Source organism: Moschus berezovskii, chromosome 4 (assembly GCF_049115385.1).
Source record: "Moschus berezovskii isolate FMDL1 chromosome 4, NW_MosBer_1.0, whole genome shotgun sequence".
Classification (NCBI taxonomy): domain Eukaryota; kingdom Metazoa; phylum Chordata; class Mammalia; order Artiodactyla; family Moschidae; genus Moschus; species Moschus berezovskii.
In genome coordinates this window covers 50,999,816-51,020,585 of record NC_142463.1, presented here as the reverse complement: position 1 = coordinate 51,020,585, position 20,770 = coordinate 50,999,816, and the positions used below count along the sequence as shown (strand labels likewise).

Below are 20,770 nucleotides of genomic sequence, written 5' to 3'. Positions count from 1 at the left end.
GTCACAGGGGCAGGACTTCAGTGGCCCTGCTTATAGGGAAGAGTCGGAGCTGGAGTGGCTCCTTTGGTGGGCCTCAGGGGGAGCAGGCTCGCCTTTGCAAAGAGGCCCTGTGCCAAGGGGAAAGCAACCTTCTCCTCATCCATGGGAGTGACCTGTGCCATGTGGGAGGTGGTACTAGCATTCTCCTGGGAGGACTGACTGGAATTGCTGGTGGAGCTGACCGAGGCCAGGGGACTAGCACAGCAGTAGCAGTGCTCTCCTGACCATTGATTTGCCTTCTCCACCTCATCTGGATTCTCATACTCCATATATGTGTTATCTTTAGACAGATGCGGGTGCATCCTTTCTACAGACATGTCAATCATTAATTTTCCCAGAGTTGGAGTGTATCTGCATGATGTGATCCTTGGTCACATTCATGGTGAATCTCCTGATGAGCACTTTGGTGGGTTTGGGGGAAGGTCTCTGCCTTTTCTTTTTATCTCTTTTGGGTGGTTTGAATTTGGAGGGGAGCCCCACCTGTTGTCATATTTGCCCTGAGAAGGACTCTTGAGAGCCAGAGGCGCTGCTGGAGCTGGAGCTGCAGGATATGCTGGAACTTCTGAGAGGCTGGATGCTGAGAATGAGCTGGAGCTGCTGCTGGAGCCCATGCTGGGGCCCGAACTGGAGATGGAGCCAACAGTGACCTGGTGCTGCTGCTACCAGTGGAAGCACTGCACCACTTTTGAGTTTTATACCAGTCATGATCCTTCTTGCCTGACTCCTTGATGGTCACTTTATCTCTAGAGCGATCCTTGGAGTTTTATAAGAGTGATCTTTGCATTTGGTAGGAGAAGGAGCAGGAGCCCTAGTGCTGGACCTTTTATTAATAATTTTCTTTGACTCCTAGCAAACTTCTCTTTCACCTCTGATAAATCCATTCTCCCCTTCTGAGGTGTTCAAAGCAGCAATGGGGACCTCACTTATCTGAACTCTCACTTCTAACTTGAGTCTGAGAAATGATCCCTGATCAAGTGATATTTACACCAAAATGCAGAATCTTCCCACCTCCATAAACTCCTCCTGCTGTACTCAGCCTCAAGCCCACCATTTCTCTGTTCTGCCCATTTTTTGATTGGATTGTTTTACTTGTTTGTTTGTTTATTGAGTTTTATGAGCTGTTTGTATATTTTAATTTGAGATTAATCTCTTGTCAGTCACATCATTAGCTAATATTTTCTCTGATCCTATAGGTCTTTTTGTTTTATGGTTTCCTTTGCTGTGCAAAAACTTTTAAGTTTAATTAGGTCTCATTTGTTTATTTTTGTTTTATGTCCCCAGGTGAAATGTCTTAATTTCCCAAAGAGTTTCTACACAGCTTTATTTTGGAATGTTAGATTTTCGATTTGTATTTCTCAGTCCACACTGCTTTCCCCTTGAGTCGGTGGATCAACAGTTCCCTGCAGATTTTACAGTGTTCAGCACTATTTCTTTGGTTTCTAGCCTGGAATCTTTATTTCCATTTCCCTTCTGATCTTTGGGTCAGGTGAGAGACAAACCAGTCCTTCAGGCAACCCCAAAACAAGCTAGAACATTCCAAACAAATTCTGCTCTGTTCCTTCCATCATAAGTAAGAGAACTGACAATGGGTTGATTTCTCCTGACTCTGCTTCACCACACTGGGGAAGGAGTTCAGTTCAGTTCAGTCGCTCAGTCGTGTCCGACTCTTTGCGACCCCATGAATCACAGCATGCCAGGCTTCCCTGTCCATCACCAATGCCCAGAGTTCACTCAAACTCATGTCCATCGAGTCGGTGATGCCATCCAGCCATCTCATTCTTTGCCGTCCCCTTCTCCTTCTGCCCCCAACCTTTCCCAGCATCAGAGTCTTTTCCAGTGAGTCAACTCATACCATGAGGTGGCCAAAGTATTGGAGTTTCAGCTTTAGAATCAGTCCTTCCAATGAACACCCAGGATTGAACTCCTTTAGAATGGACTGTTTGGATCTCCTTGCAGTCCAAGGGACTCTCAAGAGTCTTCTCCAACACCACAGTTCAAAAGCATCAATTCTTTGGCGATCAGCTTTCTTCACAGTCCAACTCTCACATCCATACATGACCACGGGAAAAACCATAGCCTTGACTAGACGGACCGTGGTTGGCAAAGTAATGTCTCTACTTTTTAATATGCTATCTAGGTTGGTCATAACTTTCCTTCTAAGGAGTAAGCGTCTTTTAATTTCATGGCTGCAATCAGCATCTGCAGTGATTTTGGAGCCCCAAAAAATAAAGTCTGACACTGTTTCCACTGTTTTTCCATCTATTTCCCATGAAGTGATGGGACCACATGCCATGATCTTTGTTTTCTGAATGTTGAGCTTCAAGCCAACTTTTTCACTCTCCTTTTTCACTTTCATCGAGGCTTTTTAGTTCCTCTTCACTTTCTGCCATAAGGGTGGTGTCGTCTGCATATCTGAGTTTGTTGATATTTCTCCCAGCAATCTTGATTCCAGCTTGTGCTTCTTCTAGCCCAGCGTTCCTCGTGATGTACTCTGCATATAAGTTAAATAAGCAAGGTGATAATATACAGCCTTGATGTACTCCTTTTCCTATTTGGAACCAGTCTGTTGTTCCATGTACAAGTAGGGAACTGCAAATAAAGATGTTATAAAATATCTTACTTTTCTGTCACTATATTAATAGATATTTTCATTAAATATTAATAAGTATTATCATTCTAATAAAATATCTTTTCTGCCATATGTTTCTACATCTAAATGATCCCTTGAAATATCTGACTCTTGAATGTGGCTTTTTCTGGATTGAGTGCTTACTTAGTTGCTGTAAATCATTGACTCATTTCCAGAGCTTGTATAAAGCTGTTTTGGCCATTCTATAGTTATTTATTTCATTTTCCTGTGAAAGATTGAGGATATGGGTGGTACTCTCATAGATTCCTAGTGTACCATCTTTCTGGCCCATTATTCTTGTATTTATTTCATCCATTTTATCTATTTCTTTTTCTCTTTCTAGAATCCCTATTATTCAGACAGACTTCTTGGACTGATCCTCTAACTTTCCTACTTTTTATAACCTGTTTCCTCCTTTTTAAATTTTCCCTCTTTTATGGAATATTTACTAAGTTTTTCCTTCTAACTATTTTTTAAATTATGTAATCAAAATTCTAAAATACACACTAAAATGCGCAACAACAGTTCTTAGTTAATAGGTGCAATTTAGTTAATAGATGCAATTTCTTTTCCTTATCTGAGAATACTAATATCACATGGATTTGATTTTTTTATTGGAGTATAGTTGCCTTATACTTCTGTGTCAATTTCTGCTATACAGCAGAGTAAATCAGCCATACTTATAGCCCCTCGTTTTTGGATTTCCTGCCCATTTAGGTCACCATAGAGCCCTGAATTCTCTGCAAAACTTGGTATGAGGACCTTCATTTCCCAATTTTTCAGTCAGGTACCCCTGAATCCTTAGCTGTGCTTATGTCCCTGAATATAGAATCTCTCTAATTTAACTTTTCTGTAAAATGAATCTTTAATCTCCCATCTCCTACAAAAGGATGGAAGAGTCACTTGGTTACATGTGGTTACCAAAAGTTCTGTTGACATAATTATGCCTTTAAAACAATTATTTAAGTCGTGTTTCCAATTCTCTGCCTTTTTAGTGTTCTGTATTGTGAATCAGCTTTCTTCTTGTTTCCTTGCAGTAAATTTCAACTTTATAATATTTGTTGTCCATTACCTTTTATTCATCTGCTTTCCTTCTTCCAATTTTTTTTAATATGTCACTGCTTTTTTCTTTCTTTCTCATTGTCTTTACATGGTTTTTTCATTTTTTATTATGGTACTAGGTTTCAGGGAGGAAGAAAAAAATTAATATGTTGAAACAATTTATTCTTTTTAATCTGAAATCAACATTGATATTTTAAATTGATCTGACTTGTATTCACAATTTATATTAGATATGTGAAAAGAAGGTAAGATAAGAAGGTGAAAAGGAGGGAATATGAAGTTTTGGAACATATATTCTGTGAGAGACAAGGGATGTTTTAACCCTTAAAAAATGTCAATTATAAATCATGCTGAATTCTGATTGACTTCCTTTTCAAGTGAATACTTTTTGTAGCCATCATCAGTGGATCATGAAGATTAAAATGTGTTAACCATCCCAGATAATGTCACATTGTAACATTTAATTTAATTTATTGTTTCTCTTTTATAGATGAGGGGTGAGTTTAAAAAGCTAAGGTAGTTTACTCAAGGTCACATAATCCATAAATGCCAGAGCTTTGCTATTCCCAGGCTGTTTCCTGATTCAAAGCCTAGTGCCCTTTCTATTTCACCATGATGCCTCCTGAGGACCATAAATGTATCACTATGAAATAATTAAATCATATGTGTCAGAATATGGTTGTATTAGATTAAGCTATCTGAATCCATGAAACCTAATAAAATCTGTCACTCCCTCTGTCATTTCAAATATTGTGGGACCACCCATTTTATATAAAATTCTATCAATTATATCCCATTTATTCTAATATTCCTGATGTTTAAAAAAGCCATGAGAGTTAAAGAGTATTTTACTTATCTAAAATCATTATAATTATCTAAAAACGTTGGAATTAGAGTAAAAACTAACATTTCTTCCTATATTTTTAAATTTAAATCACAATTTCCTTATACTTGCTTTAACAAATTGGTCAATTTTAAGCGGCCAGAAATTATACTGATGTTACTTCAACAGTTTAGTATTATTTTTTTGCATAATATTTTATCAATTCAGTATTAAAAATCACCTTTTTATTAACTAAGTAGTATTTTCTGTTGCTTTCCAATTATTGCATTTTTATATTTAGGATTATCGTAAACCATTCTACCAATTTCTATACAATATATTCAAATACATAGTCAAAGTGATATAGGATGAGAAATACTTTTCTACTGAGAAGTGTTTCTCCTTTCTTCACTATAAAGATTTCCTTTCAGATTTATTGGTGTAATTTCTTTCTCTGACCATACTCAAGTGTGAGTTCAACAAACCTTAGTTTGAAAGATTAAGAAGTTTGGCAGTCTGTTTCTACTATTTAGTTAATATCAGGTAATACCATTGTGTTTGTGATGCAAACCTTTCTGCACTAGTTAATTCATTTCCTCTAAAATGAAAGATGAGCAATTCTGGGAGTAATGAGAGGAGTGCTTTTGCAATCCCACAGGAAGCAGCATCTTTTAACTTTCATGATTTTCATAGGAAGAACCTTTTTCAATCCCAGCTTATACCTACTCTTTGGTATTTGTAAAAAAAGCAGTTATGACAAATTCTTAAGTCCATTGTTTCAAACTTTGCATAGTTATCCAAATATTCTATTTTTATTATCCAATTACTTCTGCCTGCTGATTTTTCTTTAGTCTACTTAACCAAGTATTGAAACAGGTATATTGAACTCTTCCACTCTAATTGTGAATTTGTTTGTGTTTCCTTAATTCTGTCAAATTTTTTTTTCCTCGTTTTGAGGTTATTTTATTAAGTACCTACCTGATTATAATTGATAAATATTTTTGGTAAGTTGAACTTCTTATTATTATATATTTACCTTCTCTGTTCCTAATAATGTTTTTTTTTTCATATTTTCTGTTGTCTGATATTAGTATATATGCTCAACTATATTTTAGTTTAAATTTTCCATATATACTTTTTCGTCCTTTCATTTTTGAATTTCTGATATATGTAATGAAAATAGCAAATTGCTGGTCCAGTTCTGTAGTCCATTTATTTTTCCTATATTTATTGAGATAACTGGGCCTATTTCTAACTTCTACTTTTTTCCAGTTCTATTCTTGTTTACTTTCTTGTTTTTTCATAACAAATATCTATATTTTTCCTTTCCTTTGACTTATTATTTTGAAATAATTTCAAATTACAGAAAAGGCACATATATTCCAAATTATTACTAAATACCCTTCACCTGTTACCCAGATGTTATCACCTTATATAATCATAGCGCAGTTATTAAAACAGGAATTTAATTAACATTCAAACCATACTGGTGGCTCAGGTGGTAAAAAATCTGCCTGCAGTGTGAGAAACCCAGGTTCAGTCCCTCCAGTCAGGAAGATCCCCTGGAGAAGGAAATGGTAACCCATTCCAGTATTCGTGCCTGGAGTATTCCATGGATAGAGGAACCTGGATTATTGTCCACAGGGTTGCAAAGAGTCATGCAGGACTGAGTGAATAACACTTTCACTTTCACACAATACTATTTATCTGTGAACCATATTCATGTTTTACCAGTTGTGTAATGTTTTTGATTTGTCCAGGATCCAGTCCTAATATTGCCTAGGTTTTAATTGTGTCATTTTTTGTTTGATTTTATTTTAATATCTTTTTTTTAAGAAACTACAAATCTTATTTGTTTGACCTTACTTTCCATATCTTTTGTAGCATCTCCTGGATTTATTTCTTAATTTGCTGCACCTCACTTTTCTTCAAAAGTATTTATTACATGAGGCTAGAGTAGAAAACCTTTCACCTTTTATCTGGACCCTAATTTTTTACCTCACATTTGAACAATAAGTTGACTAAATTTTTAAGTCTATGTTTAAGATTATTTTCTTTCTGTACAAGCGTACCTCAGTTTGTTTTCTGTTTTGTGAATATGCATTTTTACCAATTGAAGATTTATGGCACAACTGCATCAAGCAAGTCTCCTTGCACTGTTTTTCCAACCACATTTACTCTGTGTCTGTTTCACATTTTGGTAATTCTTGCAGTATTTCAAACTTTGTAATTATTATATTTGTTATGGTGATCTGCAATCAATTATATTTGATGTTGCTATTGTAATCGCTTTGGGACACCACAAACTGTGCCCATAAAAATGAATAACTTAATCAATAGCTGTCATATGCGATCTGACTGCTCCACCCGCCAGCCATTCACCCATGTCTCCCCCTCTCTTTGAGCTTCCCTTATTACTTGAGACACAAAAATAGTGAAATTAGGCCAATTAATAACCCTACAGTGGCCTCAAAATGTTCAAGTAAAGGAAGATTCACACATCTCTAACTATAAATCAATAGCTAGAAATGATTTAGGTCACCACAGAGCACTGAGTAGGGTTCCCTGTGCTGTACAATAGGTTCTCATTAGTTCTCTATTTTATACATAGTATCAATAGTGTACATACATCAATCTCAATCTCCCAATTAATCCCAGCCCCCATTTCCCCTTTGGTATCCATATGTTTGTTCTGTACATCTGTGTCTATTTCTGCTTTGCAAATAAGATCATGTATGTCATTTTTATAGATTCTACATATATGCATTATCCAAAAAAGAGGTAATATGCACATATGTATAGCTGACTCACTTTGCTATATAGTAGAAACACAACTTTGTAAAGCAAGTACACTCTAATTAATTTTAAACAGAATATGAAAAAGATATCTGTGGGGTTCCCAGATGGTACTAGTGCTAAAGAACCTGCCTGCCAGTGCAGGAGACGTAAGAACTGTGGGTTCGATCCCTGGGTAGGGAAGATCCCCGGGAGAAGGAAATGGCAACTCACTCCAGTATTCTTGCCTGGAGAATTGCATGGACAGAGTGTGGTGGGCTATAGTCCATGGGCCCACAAAGAGTCAGACACAACTGAAGCAACTTAGCAGCAGCATCTGAATAACTTTGCTACACAGCAGAAACTAACACAACATTGTAAATCAATTACATTTCAGTTAAAAAAAAATTTAAGCTAGAAATGATTAAGCTTATTGAGAATGGCAAGTTTTGCTGGGCATTTTGCACCAAACAGTTAGCCAAGTTGTAAATGCAAAGGAGGCATTTTTGAAGGAAATTAAAAATGCTACTGGAGAAGGAAATGGCAACCCACTCCAGTATTCTTGCTTGGAGAATCCCATGGACAGAGGAGCCTAGTGGGCTACAGTCCATGGTATCTCAAAGGGTCAGACACGACTCAGCAACTAAACCACCACCACCACCACCACCGAAAATGCTACTCCAGTGAACACATGAATAATAAGAAAGTGAAACATCCTTACTACTGATACTTAGAAAGTTTTAGTGATCTGGATAGAAAATCAAGTCATTAACGACATTCCCTGAAGCCAAAGCTTAATCCAGAGCAAGACTCTAACTCTCTTCAATCCTTTTCATGACAAGAGAGGTAAGGAAGCTGCAGAAGAAAAGTTTGAATCTAGCACAGTTTGGTTTATGAGGTTGAAGGAAAGAAGTCATTTCTGTAAAATTTAAGTGCAAGATGACGCGCCCAGTGCTGATACAGAAGCTGCAACAAGTTATCCAGAAGATCTTGACAAAGTAATTAATGAAAGTGGCTACACTAACCAACAGATTTCTAATGCAGACAAAACAGCCTTATATTGGAAAAGGATGCCATTGAGGACTTTCATAGTTAGCGAGGAAAAGTCAATGTTTAGATTCAAAGGACAGGATGACTCTTTTATTATTGTCTAACACAGTTAGGGACTTTAAGTTGAAGCCAATGCTCATTTCCGTTCCGTTCCGTTCCGTTCCGTCTGTCAGTCGTGTCTGACTCTTTGCGACCCCGTGTACTGTAGCCTACCAGGCTTCTCCATCCATGGGATTCTCCAGGCAAGAATACTGGAGTGGGTTACCGTTTCCTTCTCCAGGGGATCTTGCTGACCCAGGGATTGAACCCGGGTCTCCCACATTGGAGGCAGATTTACCATCCTAAAAATCCTAGGATTCTTAGAGTTACAACCTTAAATCATCTCTGCCTGTGTTCTATTAATAGAACAATAAAACTTAGATGACAGCTCATCTGTTTATAACATGGTTTCCTGAATATTAAGCCTACTGTTTAGACCTACCACTTAAAAATGAAAAAAAAAATTTCTTTCAAAATTTTACTACTCATTGACAGTGCAACTGGTCATCCAATAGTTCTGATTGAGATGTACAATGACATTAATGTCACTCTGATGCCTGCTAACACAATATTCTGTGGTCCATTTATCAAGGAGTAATTTTGACTTTCAAGTCTTATTTTCAGAAATACATTTTGTAAGGCTATAGCTACAATGGTTAGCAATTCCTCTGATTGATCTGTTCATAGTAAATTGAAAACCTCCTGGAAAGGATTCACCATTCTAGATGCTCTTAAGGACACTTGTGATTTATGGGAGGAGGTCAAAATACCAGCATTAATAGAAGTTTGAAAGACGTTGATTCCAACCCTCCTCAATGACTTTGAAGGGTTCAAAACTTCAGAGAAGAAAGTAACTGCAGATTTTGTGGAAATAGCAAAAGAATTAGAATTGGAGACTAACGATCTCACTGAACCGCTTCAATCATACAATAAATCTTGAACAAATGAGGAGTTGCTTCTTACAGATGAGCAAAGTGATTTATTGAGATGGAATCTATACCTGGTGAAGATACTGTGAAGATTGTGGAAATGACCAAAAAGGATTTAGAATATTACATAAACTCAGTGGCTAATGCAGCAGCAGGGTTTCAGAGGATTGACTTCAGTTTTGAAAGTTCTACTGTGGGTAGCTCAGACATAAAGCATCCGCCTGCAATGTGGGAGACCTGTGTTCGATACCTGGGTTGGGAAGACCCCTGGAGGAGGGCATGGCAACGACACTTCAGTATTCTTGTATGGAGAATCCCCATGGACTGGGGAGCCTGGCAGGCTACAGTTCATGGGGTCACAAAGAGTCAGACATGATTGAGTGACTGAGTACACAGATGGTGGGAAAATATGTTATATAGAAATTGTTTGTGAAAGGAAGAGAAGATTGAAGAGGTAAATTTCTTTGCTATCTTATTTTAATTGCCACAGCCACAATGACCTTTAGCAACCACCTCCCTCCACCCAACAGCCATCAACGTCAGGGCAGATCCCCTGTGACTTGCTGAAATCTCAGATAATGGTTAGCAGATTTTACCAATAAAATACTTTTAACTAAGATATATACATTTTTCAACATGATACATTTGCACACTTTATAGACTATACTATAGTGTAATATAATTTTATATGCACTGGGAAACCAAAACTTTTTGTATCTTACTTTATTGTGACACTTGCTTTATCAAGCTGGTCTGGAACTGAACCTGTGTATCTCTGAGTTTTGCCTGTACTTCCGAACAGTCACTTCATTGTCTTCTTGCATTCAGTGTTGCTGCTAGGAAATGTGATGTCATTTTATTCTTGTTCCTTTCAGTCCAGTTCATTTCAGTCCCTCAGTTGTGTCTGGCTCTTTGCGACCCCATGAATGGCAGCACGCCAGGCCTCCCTGTCCATCACCAACTCCCGGAGTTCACTCAAACTCATGTCCATCGAGTCGGTGATGCATTCCAGCCACCTCATTCTCTGTCGTCCCCTTCTCCTCCTGCCCCCAATCCCTCCCCGCATCAGAGTCTTTTCCAGTGAGTCAACTTGTCACATGAGGTGGCCAAAGTATTGGAGTTTCAGCTTTCGTATCAGTCCTTCCAATGAAAACCCAGGATTGATCTCCTCTAGAATGGACTGGTTGGATCTCCTTGCAGTCCAAGGGACTCTCAGGAGTCTTCTCCAGCACCACAGTTCAAAAGCATCAATTCTTCGGTGATCAGCTTTCTTCACATCCAACTCTCACATCCATACATGACCACTGGAAAAACCATAGCCTTGACTAGATGAACCTTTGTTGGCAAAGTAATGTCTCTGCTTTTTAATATACTTTCTAGGTTGGTCATAACTTTCCTTCCAAGAGTAAGCATTTTTAAATTTCATGGCTACAATCAGCATCCGCAGGGATTTTGGAGCCCAAAAAAATAAAGTCTGACACTATTTCCACTGCTTCCCCATCTATTTCCCATGAAGTGATGGGACCAGATGCCATGATCTTCGTTTTCTGAATGTTGAGCTTCAGGAAAACTTTTTCACTCTCCTCTTTCACTTTCTTCAAGAGGCTTTTGAGTTCCTCTTCATTTTCTGCCATAAGGGTAGTGTCATCTGCATATCTGAGGTGATTGATATTTCTCCCGGCAATCTTGATTCCAGCTTGTGCTTCCTCCAGCCCAGTGTTCCTCATGATGTACTCTGCATATAAGTTAAATAAGCAGGGTGACAATATACAGCCTTGACATACTCCTTTTCCTTTTTGGAACCAGTCTGTTGTTCCATGTCCAGTTCTAACTGTTGCTTCCTGACCTGCATACAGGTTTCTCAAGAGGCAGGTCAGGTGGTCTGGTATTCCCATCTCTTTCAGAATTTTCCACAGTGTGTTGTGTTTCACGCAGTCAAAGTGTTTACATAGTCAGTGAAGCAGAAATAGATGTTTTTCTGGAACTCTCTTGCTTTCTCCATGATCCAGCAGATGTTGGCAATTTGGTCTCTGGTTCCTGTGCCTTTTCTAAAACCTGCTTGAACACCTGGAAGTTCACAGTTCACATACTGCTGAAGCCTGACTTGGAGACTTTTGAGCATGACTTTACTAGCGTGTGAGATGAGTGCAATTGTGCAGTAGTTTGAGCATTCTTTGGCATTCCCTTTCTTTGGGATTGGAATGAAGACTGACCTTTTCCAGTCCTGTGGCCACTGAGGAGTTTTCCAAATTTGCTGGCATATTGAGTGCAGCACTTTCACAGCATCATCTTTCAGAATTTGAAATACTTCAACTGGAATTCCATCACCTCCACTAGCTTTGTTCGTAGTGATGTTTTCTAATGCCCACTTGACTTCACATTCCAAGATGTCTGGCTCTAGGTCAGTGAACACATTATCGTGACTATCTTCATCGTGAAGATCTTTTTTGTATAGTTCTTCTGTGTATTCCTGCCACCTCTTCTTAATATCTTCTGCTTCTGTTAGGTCCATACCATTTCTGTCCTTTATCGAGCCCATCTTTGCATGAAATGTTCCCTTGATATCTCTAATTTTCTTGAGATCTCTTGTCTTTCCTAGTCTGTTTTTTTCCTCTATTTCTTTGGATTCATCACTGAAGGAGCCTTTCTTATCTCTCCTTGCTATTCTTTGGAACTCTGCATTCAGATGCTTATATCTTTCGTTTTCTCCTTTGCTTTTCGCGTCTCTTCTTTTCACAGCTATTTGTAAGGCCTCCTCAGACAGCCATTTTGATTTTTTGCATTTCTTTCCCATGGGGATTGTCTTGATCCCTCTCTCCAGTACAATGTCACGAACCTCCGCGCATAATTCATCAGGCACTCTATCAGATCTAGTCCCTTCAATCTATTTCTCACTTCCACTGTATAATCATAAGGGATTTGATTTAGGTCATACCTGAATGGTCTAGTTGTTTTCCCTACTTTCTTCAATTTAAGTCTGAATTTGGCAATAAGGAGTTCATGATCTGAGCCACAGTCAGCTCCTGGTCTTGTTTTCGCTAACTGTATAGAGCTTCTCCATCTTTGGCTGCAAAGAATATAATCAATCTGATTTCGATGTTGACCATCTGGTGATGTCCATGTGTAGAGTCTTCTCTTATGTTGTTGAAAGAGGGTGTTTGCTATGACCAGTGCGTTTTCATGGCAAAACTCTATCAGCCTTTGCCCTGCTTCATTCCGTGCTCCAAGGCCAAATTTGCCTGTTATTCCAGGTGTTTCTTGCCTTCCTATTTTTGCATTCCAGTCCCCTATAATGAAAAGGACATCTTTTTTGGGTGTTAGTTCTAAAAGGTCTTGTAGGTCTTCATGGAACCGTTCAACTTCGGCTTCTTCAGCGTTACTAGTTTGGGCGTAGGCTTGGATTACTGTAATATTGAATGGCTTGCCTTGGATATGAACAGATATCATTCTGTCGTTTTTGAGATTGCATCCAAGTACTGCATTTCGAACTCTTTTGTTGACCATGATGGCTACTCCATTTCTTCTAAGGGATTCCTGTCCACAGTAGTAGATATAATGGTCATCTGAGTTAAATTCACCCATGCCAGTCCATTTTAGGTCACTGATTCCTACAATGTCTACATTCACTCTTGCCATCTCCTGTTTGACCACTTCCAATTTGCCTTGATTCATGGACCTAACATTCCAGGTTCCTATGCAATATTGCTCTTTACAGCATCAGACCTTGCTTCTATCACCAGTCACATCTACAACTGAGTATTGTTTTTGCTTTGGCTCTGTCCCTTCATTCTTTCTGGAGTTATTTCTCCACTGATCTCCAGTAGCATACTGGGCACCTACCGACCTGGGGAATTCCTCATTCAGTATCCTATCATTTTGCCTTTTGATACTGTTCATGGGGTTCTCATGGCAAGTATACTGAAGTGGTTTGCCATTCCCTTCTCCAGTGGACCACATTCTGTCACACCTCTCCACCATGACCCGCCCGTCTTGCGTGGCCCCACACAGCATGGCTTAGTTTCATTGTGTGAGAAAAGGCTGTGGTCCATGAGATCAGATCGACTAGTTTTCTGTGATTATTTCAGTGTGTCTGCCCTCTGATGCCCTCTCGCAATACCTACCATCTTATTTGGGATTCTCTTACCTTTGTCATGGGGTATATCTTCATGGCTGCTCCAGCAAAGCGTAGCTGTTCCTTTAGAAGCTTTTAAAGTTGTCTGACTTTGGTCCTTAAATTTTACTATAATATGTTTTTTTATACACACACACACACACACATATAATTAAAAGTAAACATGCTTATGTGTATATTTACTCTTTCTCCCTTCTACTTATCATATCTTTAGTTCAGTCGCTCAGTCGTGTCCGACTCTCCGTGACCCCATGAATCACAGCACGCCAGGCCTCCCTGTCCATCACCAACTCCCGGAGTTCACTCAAACTCATGTCCACAGAGTCGGTGATGCCATCCAGACATCTCATTCTCCGTCGTCCCCTTCTCCTCCCGCCCCCAACCTTTCCCAGCATCAGAGTCTTTTCCAGTGAGTCAACTCGTCGCATGAGGTGGCCAAAGTATTGCAGTTTCAGCTTTAGCATCAGTCCCTCCAATGAACATCCAGGATTGATCTCCTCTAGAATGGACTGGTTGGATCTCCTTGCAGTCCAAGGGACTCTCAAGAGTCTTCTCCAACACCACAGTTCAAAAGCATCGATTCTTCGGCGGTAGCCTTCTTCACAGTCCAACTCTCACATCCATACATGACCACGGGAAAAACCATTGCCTTGACTAGACGGACCTTGGTTGGCAAAGTAATGTCTCTGCTTTTTAATATGCTATCAAGGTTGGTCATAACTTTCCTTCCAAGGAGCAAGCGTCTTTTAATTTCATGGCTGCAATCAGCATCTGCAGTAATTTTGGAGCCCAAAAAAACAAAGTCTGACACTGTTTCCACTGTTTTTCCATCTATTTCCCATGAAGTGATGGGACCAGATGCCATGATCTTTGTTTTCTGAATGTTGAGCTTCAAGCCAACCCTTTCACTCTCCTCTTTCACTTTCATCAAGAGGCTTTTGAGTTCCTCTTCACTTTCTGCCATAAGGATAGTGTCATCTGCATATCTGAGGTGATTGATATTTCTCCCGGCAATCTTGATTCCAGCTTGTGCTTCTTCCAGCCCAGCGTTCCTCATGATGTACTCTGCATATAAGTTAAATAAGCAAGGTGACAATATACAACCTTGACGTACACCTTTTCCTATTTGGAACCAGTCTGTTGTTCCATGTCCAGTTCTAACAGTTGCTTCCTGACCTGCATACAGGTTTCTCAAGAGGCAGGTCAGGTGGTCTGGTATTCCCATCTCTTTCAGAATGTTCCACAGTTTATTGTGATCGACACAGTCAAAGGCTTTGGCATAGTCAATAAAGCAGAAATGGATGTTTTTCTGGAACTCTCTTGCTTTCTCCATGATCCAGCGGATGTTGGCAATTTGATCTCTGGTGCCTCTGCCTTTTCTAAAACCTGCTTGAACATCTGGGAGTTCACGGTTTACATACTGCTGAAGCCTGGCTTGGAGAATTTTGAGCATGACTTTACTAGCGTGTGAGATAAGTGCAATTGTGCGGTAGTTTGAGCATTCTTTGGCATTGCCTTTCTTTGGGATTGGAATGAAGACTGACCTCTTCCAGTCCTGTGGCCACTGCTGAGTTTTCCAAATCTGCTGGCATATTGAGTGTAGCACTTTCACAGCATCATCTTTCAAGACTTGAAATAGCTCAACTGGAATTCCATCACCTCCACTAGCTTTGTTCGTAGTGATGCTTTCTAAGGCCCACTTGACTTCACATTCCAAGATGTCTGGCTCTAGGTCAGTGATCACGTTATCGTGACTATCTTGGTCGTGAAGATCTTTTTTGTACAGTTCTTCTGTGTATTCCTGCCACCTCTTCTTAATATCTTCTGCTTCTGTTAGGGCCATACCATTTCTGTCCTTTATCGAGCCCATCTTTGCATGAAATGTTCCTTTGGAATCTCTAATTTTCTTGAAGAGCTCTCTTGTTTTTCCTATTCTGTTGTTTTCCTCTATTTCTTTGCATTGGCACCAGAGGGCAGACAGACTGATATCATAATCACAGGAAACTAGCCAATCTGATCACATGGACCACAGCCGAATGTGGTCCACTGGAGAAGGGAATGGCAAACCACTTCAGTATACTTGCCTTGAGAACCCCATGAACAGTATCAAAAGGCAAAATGATAGGATACTGAATGAGGAATTCCCCAGGTCAGTAGGTGCCCAGTATGCTACTGGAGCTCAGTGGAGAAATAACTATAGAAGGAATAAAGGGATGGAGCAAAAGCAAAACCAATACCCAGTTGTGGATGTGACCAGTGATAGAAGCAAGGTCCGGTGCTGTAAAGAGCAGTATTGCATAGGAACCTGGAATGTTAGGTCCATGAATCAAGGCAAATTGGAAGTGGTCAAACAGGAGATGGCAAGAGTGAACGTTGACATTCTAGGAATCAGTGAATTAAAATGGACTGGAATGGGTGAATTTAACTCAGACGACCATTATATCTACTACTGTGGGCAGGAATCCCTTAGAAGAAATGGAGTAGCCATCATGGTCAACAAAAGAGTCCGAAATGCAGTACTTGGATGCAATCTTAAAAATGACAGGATGATTTCTGTTCGTTTCCAAGGCAAACCATTCAATATTACAGTAATCCAGGCCTATGCCCCAATGAGTAATGCTGAAGAAGCCGAAGTTAATCGGTTCTATGAAGACCTACAAGACCTTTTAGAACTAACACCCAAAAAAGATGTCCTTTTCATTATAAGGGACTGGAATGCAAAAGTAGGAAGTAAAGAAACACCTGGAGTAACTGGCAAATTTGGCCTTGGAGCACGGAATGAAGCAGGCCAAAGGCTAATAGAGTTTTGTCAAGAGAATGCACTGGTCATAGCAAACACCCTCTTCCAACAGCACAAGAGAAGACTCTACACATGGACATCACCAGATGGTCAACACCGAAATCAGATTGATTATATTCTTTGCAACCAAAGATGGAGAAGCTGTATACAGTTAGCGAAAACAAGACCAGGAGCTGACTGTGGCTCAGATCATGAACTCCTTATTGCGAAGTTCAGACTTAAATTGAAGAAAGTAGGGAAAACCACTAGACCATTCAGATATGACCTCAATCAAATCCCTTATGATTATACAGTGGAAGTGAGAAATAGATTTAAGGGACTAGATCTGATTGATAGAGTGCCTGATGAACTCTGGATGGAGGTTCGTGACATTGTACAGGAGACAGGGACCAAGACCATCCCCATGGAAAAGAAATGCAAAAGAGCGAAATGGCTGTCTGAGGAGGCCTTACAAATAGCTGTGAAAAGAAGAGAGGCGAAAAGCAAAGGAGAAAAGGAAAGATATAAGCATCTGAATGCAGAGTTCCAAAGAATAGCAAGGAGAGATAGGAAAGACTTCCTCAGTGATCTATCATATCTTACATTTACTTATTCACATTTTTTCCCCTCTCCATTTTTTTCTAATCTTCTGGGAAACCAGTTACCTCAGCACTTTTACTTCTCTATATGTTTCCATTTCTTTTTAATTTTTTATTTCTTCATCCTTCCCAGAATTCTTTCGGGAAATTGTTCAGTCTGATCTTTAAGCTCCTGAACTATTCTTTAGTAACATCGATTTTACTATTTGTATCATCCACCTACATAAGATTTTCACTTATATATTTTATTACTGTTTTTTCTCATTCTTATTTTATATTGTTTTTATTCCCCCTTTTTTGTAAGTTCAATATAATTAATTGAAATTCTTATTTCGTCTAATATTGCTTCTTGTAGCATCTCTTGTCCAGCTTGTTATCTTTTTCTTGATATAGTTTTATTTTATCCTGTGAGGATGTATTCCCAGAGATTCTCTGATATCTCAAGTGCTTATCCTTCTTACCAGGTCTTTGTTCTACTTGCATATAAAGTGCTACTTACAGTTCCAAGAATATAACATTTTGCCTATGCTTATATTTTTTCCTCCAACTGAAAATACGTCCATTTTTGCCTTTTGAAATCCACTTGTTCTGCAGTACCTTAATTACATTTGTTTTCTACACTAAGTTTTTGTTCTCCTTAATAATTACAATTAATGTCTTCATCTTGTACATTCCATAACACTCTATATGTACTTTTTATTGTGGTTGTTTTGACCAATCTTCCCCTTGCCAAAATATGAATTTATTGAAAATGATGGATTTTCTGTCTCTGTGTCTTCCTTAGCATTTGGCAGCTTATCATATACACATGGAGTACTCTTAAGAGATCTTAAATCAAGCTATAAATTAAGTTTACATTTATCTGAGCAAGGCAAATTACATGGCAACAATTATGCAAATGGATAAATAGAATGTGGGTAAGCAAAATATCCATAAGGATAATATATGATCTTTTAGAGTGTGAAGTGGGCCTTGGAAAGCATCACTATGAACAAAACTAGTGGAGGTGATGGAACTACAGTTGAGCTGTTTCAAATCTTGAAAGATGATGCTGTGAAAGTGCTGCAGTCAATATGCCAGCAAATTTGGAAAACTCAGCAGTGGCCACAGGACTGGAAAAGGTCAGTCTTCATTCCAAACCCAAAGAAAGGCAATGCCAAAGAATGCTCAAACTACCGCACAATTGCACTCATCTCACACGCTAGTAAAGTCATGCTCAAAATTCTCCAAGCCAGGCTTCAGCAATATGTTAACTGGGAACTCCCAGCTTCATTGACTATGCCAAAGCCTTTGACTGTGTGGATCACAATAAACTGTGGAAAATTCTGAAAGAGATGGGAATACCAGACCATCTGACCTGCCTCTTGAGAAACCTGTATGCAGGTCAGGAAGCAACAGTCAGAACTGGACATGGAACAACAGACTGGTTCCAAATAGGAAAAGGAGTATGTCAAGGCTGTATATTGTCACCTTGCTTATTTAACTTATATGCAGAGTACATCATGAGGAACGCTGGGCTGGAAGAAGCACAAGCTGGAATCAAGATTGCTGGGAGAAATATCAATAACCTCAGATATGCAGATGACACCACCCTTATTGCAGAAAGTGAAGAGGAACTCAAAAGCCTCTTGATGAAAGTGAAAGAGGAGAGTGAAAAGGTTGGCTTGAAGCTCAACATTCAGAAAACAAAGATCATGGCATCCGGTCCCATCACTTCATGGGAAATAGATGGAAAAACAGTGGAAACAGTGTCAGACTTTATTTTGGGGGGCTCCAAAATTACTGCAGATGCTGATTGCAGCCATGAAATTAAAAGACGCTTACTCCTTGGAAGGAAAGTTATGACCAACCTAGATAGTATATTAAAAAGCAGAGACATTACTTTGCCAACCAAGGTCCGTCTAGTCAAGGCTATGGTTTTTCCTATGGTCATGTATGGATGTGAGAGTTGGACTGTGAAGAAAGCTGATCACCGAAGAATTGATGCTTTTGAACTGTGGTGCTGGAGAAGACTCTTGAGAGTCCCTTGGACTGCAAGGAGATCCAATCAGTCCGTTCTAAAGGAGTTCAATCCTGGGTGTTCATTGGAAGGACTGATGCTTAAGCTGAAACTGCAATACTTCAGCCACCTCATGCAATGAGTTGACTCACTGGAAAAGACTCTGATGCTGGGAAGGATTGGGGGCAGGAGGAGAAGGGGACGACAGAGAATGAGATGGCTGGAATGCATCACCGACTCAATGGACATGAGTTTGAGTGAACTCCAGGAGTTGGTGATGGACAGGGAGGCATGGAGTGCTGTGATTCATGTGGTCGCAAACAGTCGGACACGACTGAGTGACTGAACTGAACTGAACTGAATGTTTAATTAGAAATGACATATAATCATGTCATACTATGATTTTTCTAATGCTTATATTGTTACTGTAAGGCCAGCCAGAATAATTTGTATGTTATATGCTGAGTATTTTAACTCCTACATAGGGCCATATTTCCCTGTTTACTTTCTCACTGTGACATTTCAAGTAGCCAAACTTTTGAAATATTTATCAGATAAACAAATACACTAGTGAATGAATGACCCATGGCTGTTTGTACCATGACCATGTACTTATTGCTCTGTAAAGTCTCTTTTAGTGCCTGCTGTCTTGGTATAATTATTAATAATAGTGCCTTTCAATCTTGAACATGTTCTAATTTGAATAATATATGATTACATAAATTAAATGCCATACTGTTTCTCTCTTCAATAGATAGACCAATTAAAACTTTACTAATAATTTCAAGCATACAAATAATTGTGAGGTTCAAATGAGGCAGGCATAGGTCTGGGACATCAGACGTGGCTTTCCAGGTTTTTTCTTCCCTTGAAGAACTTGCACCCATGGCCCAGCAAAGTAGATGAGATCTCTATGAGTTTTTTCGGTTTACCTCACACAGACGTAAGTATTTATTCACATTATGAAATATTTCTGTTTACTTTTTCAGAAAGTTGTATAGTTTCTATGACTTTCTCCAGACAGTGTAACCTTATAGATTCTGGGTTTATTTAATATAATCAATCCTTTAGCCAGGCATCATCCTGCTAAGGGCATTTGATAGATAAGATCTCTTCCTCCTAGAAAATATCATTTGTCCATTTTTTTTTTTTTTTTGGAGTTCCATTTGACATGGGGATTAGATCAGATCATGCGTATTCTTTCCTTTCCCCCTGGGCACTTTACAAACAGAATGAATGGATCACCATCCAAATACTTTAACTCCTTCTTGCCACACCTCCAACAGGTTTTGAAATTTAGAGAGCATTTTATTACACTTAGTATTTTTTTAAGTACACTTTAGATTATTATTACATATATATTGTTAACAGCTCTAGGTATTCAAAATCCTACAGTAAATAAGGCATATAAAACTCTATCCTCATGAAGCTAGTATATTAGTGGTAAAGACGATATTATATATGTCAGTGGAACTTCTGTAAGATTATGAAGTTATAACATATGCTTAAGGATATATACTATATTGTTTCATTTATATTAGCAAATAAATCAATCGAATTATGCATGACAGCTTAACTACTCATTATTTTTGTTGTAAACATTATCCAAAATTCCTCTTTGTTTTTAACTTGTAATAAATGTTTTATTTTATTTAAATTAAACCTGTTATCCCTTCTAGATTTTATTCTAAATTGCCTGACCAAATATTTTATTTTTTCTTCACGATATACTGCATGTCAGATATTTTAAAGAGATATGATGTTTCAGGAATACTTATTCTATCTTGTATTTTGAGTTTTTTCCATTGTTAGAAATTAAACATATAAATATCTTGATTTACACTGAAGGGATATGGCATACCAAGCAGACATTGCAACCGTACGAGCATGTGTTATTGTTTTCTTAACCCTCTGT

At 38.8% G+C, this 20,770-nt stretch overlaps 1 protein-coding gene and 1 pseudogene across 1 annotated transcript in view; one reads left to right on the top strand and one right to left on the bottom strand.

Moving 5' to 3' along the window:
• The window catches only part of LRRIQ3 (leucine rich repeats and IQ motif containing 3), a 217,651-nt gene that overhangs the window by 142,892 nt on the left and 53,989 nt on the right, over positions 1-20,770 (top strand). The gene's annotated exons all lie outside the window — the stretch shown is intronic.
• LOC148778043 (uncharacterized) lies at positions 74-3,436 on the bottom strand (annotated as a pseudogene).